Source organism: Cherax quadricarinatus, chromosome 64, assembly GCF_038502225.1.
Source record: "Cherax quadricarinatus isolate ZL_2023a chromosome 64, ASM3850222v1, whole genome shotgun sequence".
Taxonomy (NCBI): domain Eukaryota; kingdom Metazoa; phylum Arthropoda; class Malacostraca; order Decapoda; family Parastacidae; genus Cherax; species Cherax quadricarinatus.
This window is the reverse complement of record NC_091355.1, coordinates 17,872,148-17,884,466: the sequence shown is the minus strand read 5'-3', so window position 1 is coordinate 17,884,466 and position 12,319 is coordinate 17,872,148. Positions and strand designations below refer to the sequence as shown.

The window sequence follows — 12,319 nt, the reverse complement described above, 5'->3', positions numbered from 1 at the left end:
ACCTCACCCGCGGATAAGGATCTCCTACTTTATTTTGTACTTCCCTGATCAGATCAGATTCTCTTCGTTGTATGTGTAATGGAAGATCTAGATTTTGTATTATAAATTAGCTTTTTCTTCTTAATTCTAACACAAATCTGTATGCATTCATTTGTATTTTATTTTTCAGAAGACAGGTTTGTCATGGTTATCCCTAATTTTTTTCTTGAACTGTTTATATATTTGATTAGGTAACATTGATTAGGTGATCATCCGTTTTAATTCTGCTTCCTCAGATCCTAATAATTTTGCAAAGGGGGTGTGTAAAATGCACTTAACTATACTGAAAAAAGATCTATGAATATATTTACAGACAACGTCGAATACAAAAAATATCCCGCACATAGGACAGATAAGGTTATGAGGATGTTTCGGTTCAAGTCGGACTGAAACGTCGTCATAAACTTCTCTTTCGTATGTGCGGGTTATTTGTGTATTGTTCCAGTCACGGTATTGTACCTGTTTGTTCGTGGAAAGCAGCAGTCGCAGTGCTGCACTTAATTAAACTAATACATGATGTCAAGTCAATCAACCCACCTACCTGGAGGGTGTTCCGGGGGTCAACGCCCCCGCGGCCCTGTCTTTTTCACATCTCGTTTGTCATATTGCGGTAATGCAAACACCTGCACCTCACCACAACGAGAGCATGCATTGAACCTGGCCAAATGTTTATGATTTTCCCGCACTGTACCGCACACGTCTGTCATACTCACACATAGGGAATCCCTAAGTAACCTTGACCTGGCCTCCCGGTGAATCAGAACCTGATCAACCAGGCTGTTACTTCTGGCCGCACGTAGTCCAATGTACGAACCACAGCCCTGGTGGTCGGGTGCTGACTTTAAGTATCTGTCCAGCTCCCTCTTGAAGGTAGCTAGGGGTCTATTGGTAATTTTCCTTATACCTGGTGAAAGACTGTTGAACAGTCTTGGGCTCCGAACACTTACTGTGGTTTTTCTAAGCAAAATGCACAACTCAGATACTACGCCTAGTGTAAGTTCACTCTTAAGGCAAGTATTTAGGTGCCGTTGAAGGGCTCTTGATAAACAGCTAGTGTGGTCTTGATATACAGATAGTGTGGTCTTGATGTATGGCTGGTGTAGTCTTGATTAACAATAAGTTTGGTCTTAGTTATCAGCTAGTGAGGTCTTTATTGTAAGTTAGTTTAGTCTTTATCAGCCAATGAAGTGTTGATAACGAACTAGTTTGGTCTTGATAATCAGGTATCGTAGTATTGATGGACAGGTATCGTGATCTTAATAGGCAGGTAGCGTGGTCTTAATAGACAGCTAGCGAGGTCTTGATATACAGGTATCATGGCATTGAACATAAGTAGCGTGGTCTTGATGGACAGGTAACCTGGTCTTAAGAAACAGCTAGCGTGGTCATAATATAGATAGCTTTCGTGGTCTTGATAGACAAGTAGCATGGTCTTGATAGACGGCAACCGTGATCTTAAAAGAGCATTTGTATGGTTTTGATGACCTAATTATATATAGTCTTGGCATCAGGCTGGTTTTGTCTTAAAACATAGTGTAGTGTGGTCTTTACCACCAAGTCTAGGTTGGTCGTCACGACCTGATGAACTGTAGTCTTGACTGCCAGATTCGAAGTGGTCTGTACATGTAGGTTTTATGTGATTTTTTCTCTAGGTCCGGGCAAGTCTTTATTACCAGGTCCTGAAGGGTCGTTATTACCAGGTCCTGGGAAGTCTTTATTACCAGGTCTTAGGTAGTCTTTATTACCAGGACCTGAGTGGTTTTGACCAGGTCTACAGTTGTTTTGACCACCAGGTCTGCAGTTGTTTTGACCACCAGGTCTGCAGTTGTTTTGACCACAAGGTCTGCAGTGGTTTTGACCACCAGGTCTACAGTGGTTTTGACCACCAGGTCTACAGTGGTTTTGACCACCAGGTCTACAGTGGTTTTGACCACCAGGTCTACAGTGGTTTTGACCACCAGGTCTACAGTGGTTTTGACCACCAGGTCTACAGTGGTTTTGACCACCAGGTCTACAGTGGTTTTGACCAGGTCTACAGTGGTTTTGACCACCAGGTCTACAGTGGTCTTGACCACCAGGTCTACAGTGGTTTTGACCACCAGGTCTACAGTGGTTTTGACCACCAGGTCTACAGTGGTTTTGACCACCAGGTCTACAGTGGTTTTGACCACCAGGTCTACAGTGGTTTTGACCACCAGGTCTACAGTGGTTTTGACCACCAGGTCTACAGTGGTTTTGACCACCAGGTCTACAGTGGTTTTGACCACCAGGTCTACAGTGGTCTTGACCGCCAGGTCTACAGTGGTCTTGACCGCCAGGTCTACAGTGGTCTTGGCCGCCAGGTCTACAGTGGTCTTGGCCGCCAGGTCTACAGTGGTCTTGACCGCCAGGTCTACAGTGGTCTTGACCGCCAGGTCTACAATGGTCTTGACCGCCAGGTCTACAGTGGTCTTGACCGCCAGGTCTACAGTGGTCTTGACCGCCAGGTCTACAGTGGTCTTGACCACCAGGTCTACAGTAGTCTTGACCACCAGGTCTACAGTGATCTTGTCCACCAGGTCTACAGTAGTCTTCACCAGCAGGTCTACAGTGATCTTAACCACCAGGTCTACAGTAGTCTTGACCACCAGGTCTACAGTAGTCTTGACCATCAGGTCTACAGTAGTCTTGACCACCAAGTCTACAGTAGTCTTTACCACCAGGTCTATAGTAGTCTTTACCACCAGGTCTACAGTAGTCTTGATCACCAGGTCTACAGTAGTCTTGACCACCAGGTCTACAGTAGTCTTGACCACCAGGTCTACAGTAGTCTTGACCACCAGGTCTACAGTAGTCTTTACCACCAGGTCTATAGTAGTCTTTACCACCAGGTCTACAGTGATCTCGACCACCAGGTCTACAGTGATCTCGACCACCAGGTCTACAGTGGTTTTGACCACCAGGTCTACAGTAGTCTTGACCACCAGGTCTACAGTAGTCTTGACCAGGTCTACAGTAGTCTTTACCACCAGGTCTACAGTAGTCTTTACCACCAGGTCTACAGTAGTCTTGACCACCAGGTCTACAGTGATCTCGACCACCAGGTCTACAGTGATCTCGACCACCAGGTCTACAGTGATCTTGACCACCAGGTCTACAGTGATCTTGTCCACCAGGTCTACAGTAGTCTTGACCAGCAGGTCTACAGTGATCTTAACCACCAGGTCTACAGTAGTCTTGACCACCAGGTCTACAGTAGTCTTGACCACCAGGTCTACAGTAGTCTTGACCACCAGGTCTACAGTAGTCTTGACCACCAGGTCTACAGTAGTCTTGATCACCAGGTCTACAGTAGTCTTGACCACCAGGTCTACAGTAGTCTTGACCACCAGGTCTACAGTGATCTCGACCACCAGGTCTACAGTGATCTCGACCACCAGGTCTACAGTGATCTCGACCACCAGGTCTACAGTGACCTTGACCACCAGGTCTACAGTAGTCTTGACCATCAGGTCTACAGTGATCTTGACCACCAGGTCTACAGTAGTCTTGACCACCAGGTCTACAGTAGTCTTGACCACCAGGTCTACAGTAGTCTTGACCACCAGGTCTACAGTAGTCTTGACCACCAGGTCTACAGTAGTCTTGACCACCAGGTCTACAGTAGTCTTGACCACCAGGTCTACAGTAGTCTTGACCACCAGGTCTACAGTGATCTCGACCACCAGGTCTACAGTGATCTCGACCACCAGGTCTACAGTGGTTTTGACCACCAGGTCTACAGTAGTCTTGACCACCAGGTCTACAGTAGTCTTGACCAGGTCTACAGTAGTCTTTACCACCAGGTCTACAGTAGTCTTTACCACCAGGTCTACAGTAGTCTTGACCACCAGGTCTACAGTGATCTCGACCACCAGGTCTACAGTGATCTCGACCACCAGGTCTACAGTGATCTTGTCCACAAGGTCTACAGTAGTCTTGACCAGCAGGTCTACAGTGATCTTAACCACCAGGTCTACAGTAGTCTTGACCACCAGGTCTACAGTAGTCTTGACCACCAGGTCTACAGTAGTCTTGACCACCAGGTCTACAGTAGTCTTGACCACCAGGTCTACAGTAGTCTTGATCACCAGGTCTACAGTAGTCTTGACCACCAGGTCTACAGTAGTCTTGACCACCAGGTCTACAGTGATCTCGACCACCAGGTCTACAGTGATCTCGACCACCAGGTCTACAGTGATCTCGACCACCAGGTCTACAGTGACCTTGACCACCAGGTCTACAGTAGTCTTGACCATCAGGTCTACAGTGATCTTGACCACCAGGTCTACAGTAGTCTTGACCACCAGGTCTACAGTAGTCTTGACCACCAGGTCTACAGTAGTCTTGACCACCAGGTCTACAGTAGTCTTGACCACCAGGTCTACAGTAGTCTTGACCACCAGGTCTACAGTAGTCTTGACCACCAGGTCTACAGTAGTCTTGACCACCAGGTCTACAGTAGTCTTGACCACCAGGTCTACAGTAGTCTTTACCACCAGGTCTACAGTAGTCTTTACCACCAGGTCTACAGTAGTCTTGACCACCATGTCTACAGTGATCTCGACCACCAGGTCTACAGTGATCTCGACCACCAGGTCTACAGTGATCTTGACCACCAGGTCTACAGTAGTTTTGACCATCAGGTCTACAGTGATCTTGACCATCAGGTCTACAGTAGTCTTGACCACCAAGCCTACAGTAGTCTTGACCACCAAGCCTACAGTAGTCTTGACCACCAAGTCTACAGCAGCCCTGACCTCCAGGTCTACAGTAGTCTTGATCACCAGGTCTACAGTAGTCTTGACCACCAGGTCTACAGTAGTCTTGACCACCAGGTCTACAGTAGTCTTGACCACCAGGTCTACAGTAGTCTTGACCACCAGGTCTACAGTAGTCTTGACCATCAGGTCTACAGTGATCTTAACCATCAGGTCTACAGTAGTCTTGACCACCAAGCCTACAGTAGTCTTGACCACCAAGCCTACAGTAGTCTTGACCACGAAGCCTACAGTAGTCTTGACCACCAAGTCTACAGCAGCCCTGACCTCCAGGTCTACAGTAGTCTTGGCCATCAGGTCTACAGTGATCTTGACCACCAGGTCTACAGTAGTCTTGACCATCAGGTCTACAATAGTTCTGACCACCAGGTCTACAGTGATCTTGACCACCAGGTCTACAGTAGTCTTGACCATCAGGTCTACAGTGATCTTGACCTCCAGGTCTACAGTAGTCTTGACCACCAGGTCTACAGTGGTTTTGACCACCAGGTCTACAGTAGTCTTGGCCACCAGGTTTGGTCTGGATTTTACAAATACAGTAAGTCTCATATCTCTCAAGACTTCACTCTCTCTCTGGGCCTCACATCATTCTCTCAGCAGAATTCTTCACATTCTGTCTTTGTTACGTTAGCCTGTGTTTGCGTGCACTTGAGTGTTCTTGCGAGTTATGGCATGTTGTCCTCCCATTCAACAAGATGCGTGCGTGTGCGTCCTTTTTCGCTAATTAACTGCGTATCGCATTTGAATAAATAATAACAGCGTGTCTAATCACAGGTGTACTTAGCAATGAATTAAAAAATCCAATTAAGATAATTAGCAGTGACAGTGTTGATGGGTCTGCCGGCAGCGGCGGCAGAAGCGGCAGATGGTCCCGAGGCCTGCCGGGGGCGCTGTCCCCTCCGTCTTTAATTTCAGTGTTCCTCGAACCATTACTTACGCGAGAGATGACACACTGGATTTCTCTGAACTCGACTCAGACACGCGAGTTTACCAAGACTTGAAGGCCCTGAAGAAGTCAGTTTACAGACTGCATCGAAGTGGTTTTCCAAACCGCCCAACTCTTGCTAGTTGTTGGTTTGCACACACGCAAGGATCACAAACACATACATTCATAATTACATATACACATACTCAAACAGGCAGATTCAGACGCAGACGCAGGCACAACACACACACACACACACACACACACACACACACACACACACACACACACACACACACACACACACACACACACACACACACACACAGCCTGACAACTCAGCCTGACGACACTCGACAGAACTAAGAGTGATATGATAATAGCGTAAAAAATACTGAAAGGCACTGATAGGCCGAATAAGGACAGAATGAGAGATGGAAAACAAGAACACGAGTGCGAAGGACGCAACTGAAAAGCTAGAAAAAATTAGCAAGAATCTAGAAGTCATGATAAAGAATTATGAAAAAAAAAGTAATTCAAAAAGCAGTACGTCATATTTTGGGATCAAAGCAGATCGGATCTTAACACTGAAAATCGTGCCGAGGAATCCGTCATTTATTTTAGTGTGTATTCACAAATATCCCGCACATAGGAGACTGGATTTTGTAACCACATCTCGGTCCTGCTTGGATCAAGCGTCGTCATGAATCCAGTCTCCTATGCGCGGATCATTTGTGAATTGTTCCAGTCACGGTATCGTGCCTTTTTATTCTTCATTTTAGTTTATACATCAAAACAGAGAGAAATTGAGCTCAGTGAAAGGAAAGAAGTTATCACTATTTAAAAGTACACATAGTTATATGTAAAGCTGGAATCAAATTGAGGAAGGAGATAAAGATCTTAAGATCAGAAGATACATCTGTTTTGGAGAACAGTTTTGGTATACGTGAAAGATATAAGAGAAAGTAAGAGCAAATTTTTGCTGGAATATGTTTAGTTTATTATAACTTGTTGTTAAGAGGAGGTTGATAGAGTAGATGGTGCATTAAATACCTTTTTAACAGAGGGATGAGGACAGATCACTCTGCTGTTGATCTTCTGCTAAAGCTCTCCACTATGTGGTACCAGTCTCCGGATGAATCCAAAATCAGCTATGTAGTGGCACTGGACATTGCTAGTGCTTTCGACTGAGTAAGGCAAATTTTAGCCGAAGGAGAGCTCTATCATGTCATTATAAATCTTTCCTTAAGCGAAGCAATGACTCAGTAATTATGCTTGAGCGAAACGTTTCTTAATAAAGTCTTGTTTCGGTCTGCGTTTTTTCATTAATCATATTATCGCCTCCCAACCTTCCTATAACCGACTTACCAAATAGGGCAACCAGTTTCATGTGAACTGTCTTCGTTCATTTATGCGCAGTTGAAATGGCTAGGTTAGGTTAACACATTTTAACCTATTTTTCCGCATAATTACTCGACGATAAGAGTGTTAATTTTCTCACGAACGGTAAATGTGGGAAACTGACTGCTTCCTAGCTGGAGCAGAATAGAAGGGACGTGAACAGAGATCTGCATGAATTATTTGCAGTTCCGTACCCTTCCTTATTTATGGTTGTGTAAGACAGGCGTTTTATAAATGTCAGTGATGGAGAGTTAGAGCAGTAGAGATGGATGATTATTAGGACACTTCTGATGTTTGGTCAGATGACGGACCAAGAAAGGATAAACTCAAGGATAGATGTTTTATTAAGTGAGTATTAGTCACGCGAGTAAAGGATTCCTCAGCACCTTTTATGTCTTAATGAAGAGATCTTCAAGCATCTCTTACGTTTCTCTGAGATCTTCCAGCACTTCTTGTGTTTTAGTGAAGGAATCTCATAATATCGAATTTCAATTTAGAGATCATGTAATATTTAATTTCTTATTGAAAAGATCTCCCGGTATCTACTTTCTGCATAAAGAGATCCCCCAATATTTAATTTCTTCATGAAGTACTCTCATTAGCATCCTCGTATTCATGTTTTTCCACAGAAGAACCAAGGGGGCAAAAAAAAGACAGTATGTACGAACTCTAGGTACCGACAGTAGATCCCAGGAGATGCGGGGATATATGCATTTGGTTCCTCACAGAAAAACCCAGAAATACAAGGAATGAATGTACTCTTGTTTCTCTACAGGTGAGTCTAGGAGACCTTCAGAGAATGTATATACTCTAGTTCTCTACAGAAAAGCCCAGGAGATTTACGGTGGATGTATGCACTCTGTCCCCCACAGGAAACATGAATGGTTTGTATATACTCTGGTTTTCCCCACTGTAAAACCAAGAAGACTCATAGCTTATGTACTGTATGCACTCAAATTATCCAAAGAGACTAGGAGACTTTCAGAAAATGTATGTATTCTATTTTACAAACAGGAAAGCCTGCAGGACTTACTGGGGGTTTCATGAATGCCGATTCTCCAAGGAAAGACCGACCTTTGAGCTCTAGTTTCCTCAGGCTCTAATTCCCCACAGGAGAGTCCAGGAGACGTAGAGATGCAGTGTTTTGAAGATTTACTTCGGTAAGACACCAGTGAGGTGTTGAGAGTGTGAAGTAGATCACTCAACACTTCCGACAAGCAAATGGAACAACATCGTTTGTAAAATGCATGTGACCATTTTTTATATTTTTATATTTTCCTTGGTGACAGCTGTAGAATATGTCGTCCTTGGTAATAGCTGCAGAATATATAGTCCTTGGTGACAGTTGCCAAAAATGTAGTCCTTGTTGCCAGCCGCAGATAATGTAGCTCTTGTAACAGCTGGGAAAAGATAATGAAAGCTACTGTATAAGTATGCATTCTTGAATCTGGTGCTAAATTATAAATACTGGGACTTGGTGCCTGAGTCATACTGATACCTGATGGTTAAATATTCATACTGAAAGTGTAGGAACATGTGTAGGAGAAAAAGACGAGGCGGCTGCGAATTCTGCTTACGAGACACAAACAAACAAACAAATGAGAAGAAAACTAAATCAGAGGGGATGTTGCAAATCGACGCAGTCTGTGTCATACAACACCAGATGGAAGAAGAAGAAAGGGAGACATAGAAAAGAAGGAAGTAGCATAGGAACTGAACAGGAAACAGGCCACCTTTCTAAGAAGTTATAGTTCCCCAGTGACAGAGTCCAGGAAATGACCAAACTCTGCACAGATAATCCATGACTAGTATCTCCAGAAGCGAGGTAAGAAAACAGCCCAGCCAGATAATAGTAAGAAATAGAAGAATCAGAGGATGGCACTCAAACATAAATACCAAGAAAAGGTGAAATCATGAAAAAAAAGAGTAAGGAAAACCATGATATTTTTTATAGGTGTTTCAGAGAGGAAACTTGGGGGAATAATGCCATATGCGATATTCCCGGAGAGTTGCTAAATACTAGAATTAGAAAGAGAAAACAAAGCAGAAGAAATGGCACTAATAGTCAGAAACCATCACAGATTTGGGGACTAGAAAATCTGAAAATAGAGGATTTCATTGTTTTTAAAGCCAGGTGCTTCAATGTCCGAAACAAGAATAATACTGGCAGACATGAGTAACTGATCATCAAAATCTGGGAAGTCTGTGGAGAATGATTAGACAAGAATAATACATTGAAGAGAGAGAGAGAGAGAGAGAGAGAGAGAGAGAGAGAGAGAGAGAGAGAGAGAGCAAGCAAGCAAGCAATACTAAGCAAAGTTGATCTCGTAATACTAGGAAAACTGGGACCCCAACAAAGGACAGGAAATATGGAAAGCGAAATTTAACCAATAGTAATGAAGTATTTTTCAATAATAACATGTGAAGGAATCAATAAGAGAGAAGGGAGAGTATGAGCCAGCATGACTTGACCTGCTGTATAGCCCTTGTGGCTTAGCGCTTCTTTTTGATAATAATAATAATAATAATAATAATAATCATGACTTGACCTGGGTTCTTAACATAGAATAAATATAGCTTAGCTGAAACTACTTGTGAGTAGCCACAGGTGACAACATTCATATTTTACTATATTTAGAGTGCTTTGTGAAAATGGAAAAGTGGAAAGAAAGGTACAAAGTGAGTAATATAAAATGGAACTATGAGAAAGGGACTGTGGCAGTGAGAAACTTTGAGAGAAGTGCAAAGGGAAAAGGGATAGGATGGTAAGACTCAAAATAGAAAGAATGGAGGCAATAATCAAAGTGGCGAGAGGGAAAGGAAAGAATTATACTATGCATGAGAAAAGGGAACAAGAAAGCGCGAACTACATCGCTTTGACTTACAGAAAATAATTTGATACAGTACCACACCTGACATTTATCCAGGAATTAGAGGAACATGCAAGATTAAAAGACAGGAGAACTCTCTAGTGGGTCAGAGAGTATCTGAATGACAGAAGGCTGAGTCTATAAGAGGGATGAGACATCACAACGGGGGAAGGGGGAGTAACTAGTTGGGTTCTACTTGAATTATTGCTGGAACTGCTACTGTTTCCAATATACTTGAAAGCCCTATGAGTGGGGATCGCGTCCCACGTGTTACTGTTTGTTGAAGTAAAACTACTGAGAATATAAAAAAAAAGTGATGAACTCTAGGGAGGCCTCAAGAGGTTATGGAGGGATCGAACAGGTTGGTTTTCGAGCTCAACGTGAACGAATGCGAGGTCCTCCAAACTGTAGAAGTTGAGGGTAGGTTAGACACCAAGCACTTCTTGGGCAGAAAGAAGTTGCAAATAAGTGAAACTTAAAGGGATCTGGGGTTAATGTAACACTAATCATATTACCAGAAATGAAATTAAACCGTAAAACGTCAGCAGCAAAGCTCAAAATATCGTACAATTTGAATAAAGAAGATGAACAAGACATATATTCAATACTTCTCTACCTTGACTATAGAAACTTTTCGCCACCCAGTGACTTCATCAATTCATTGCGGAGAAAAAAACGGTGGAAGACGTGAACAGGTAACTTCAATGATCAGTCCTTCTGTTTTGATTTGAGGTAGACACTAAACCTTGAAAATTTTAGAGAAGATACATATGGATAGATGCATATGTACTGGAGACAAGTGAGATGAAGCAATTAGAGATGTCATCATAGGTGGGTGGAACTCAGTAATAAAAATAAAGTATGCTTTCCTATCTTATTGGTATAACCTACATCCACCAGGGAGTTTTGTTCACTTGTAATACGGTCTCCATCTTTTTGACCTCGCCTGACTTCAATATATAACTTTCTATCCTCGTGTATCTAATCTAGATTTAGCGTGACGAGGGACTGAGCACCACCTGCTAAGGTTGACCGTCTCATCACCTCAAATTACCTCTTCATGTCTTCCGCCGTTTCTTCTCTGTCATTGATAAAGCTAAATCATCCCACGATAACGTTGAAAACAGCCTCACAGGGATGTTTCGAAGCATTTCTTCAGCCTTAGAGAACTAGGAAATGGAACGACCGGGACTGTTTAGTGGTAAGGGCAGGATTCATATTTAGCATAAGAAATATGACATGGCTCTCCAAGCTGGGTAGAAGAGAGTGAAGTCTGTCGCCGCCGGCGAAGAGGTGGGTAGAGTAGGTGATATTCGACTCCTGTAACCATTTACAGGTGATTACATAAAGGTGTGTGTGGGTGGGTGGGTGGGTGTGGGTGTGTATGTGTGTGGGTGTATGTACTCATAGGATTTTACAGATGTTGCGTCTCCACTCCTGGAGAGGCAGTCAAAAGCTGAGACTCGACCCCTGCAGCCACAAATTAATGAAGATTCACACACACACACACACACACACACACACACACACACACACACACACACACACACACACACACACACACACACACACACACACACACACACAAATCAAAATTTTGTCTAGACTTAAAGTTTCTATATCTCTTTTTGCAGACACAAATGCTCTCGTCTGAGAGGATGACTGACCTCCCAGGAGAGAGGAGAGAACCGACGCAAAAATGAAAGAATACCTGAATTCTTGTATAACTGCATAGGTATGATTTATACACAATCCCATAAAGCTAAAATTTGCAAATAAATAACGCTGTATGATTTACGTCAAGCGTAATGTGATTTAGAAAAGGTATTGAGCTGACACACAAAAAAAATCCCGTTACTATTAGATATTTATGTGTACAAATAATTTAACTTTATTTTCAATTCGTATATAATAAGTGTAACATTATTCACAATGAGAGATTATACGCGCTGAGAAATTGCTTTAAACTCAATTTTAGGGATTAAAATTTTCCTAAACTTGTTATCCCGCTGGTTAGAGGCTCTTGATCTAGGGAATTGGATCTGTGCTACTGTTCCCTAAACTGAGCCTGAATACCTACCATCCCCCCCCCCATGCGCTGTATAATCCTACGGGTTTACGCTCCCCAATGATTATAATAATAATCCTAAATTTGTGATGAATATAATGCGTAGATCATTATGTGAACTATGTAAATGTTGGTTCATTCTTATGTTAAAGATAGAATTATTCTTGACTTACTGTGTACAGGTGACATGTAATCTTAATTATCCTCTTGTAGTCGA

General features: G+C 43.0%; 1 protein-coding gene across 1 annotated transcript in view; it reads left to right on the top strand.

Annotated features, from left to right (window-relative positions):
* LOC128700045 (uncharacterized) overlaps positions 1 to 12,260 on the top strand; it is a 115,727-nt gene extending 103,467 nt beyond the window's left edge. The window contains exon 9 of the transcript XR_011393793.1: positions 11,669 to 12,260. The gene's annotated coding sequence lies outside the window, so the exon portion shown is untranslated. The remainder of the gene's footprint in view (positions 1 to 11,668) is intronic.
* Positions 12,261 to 12,319: the final 59 nt, after the last annotated feature.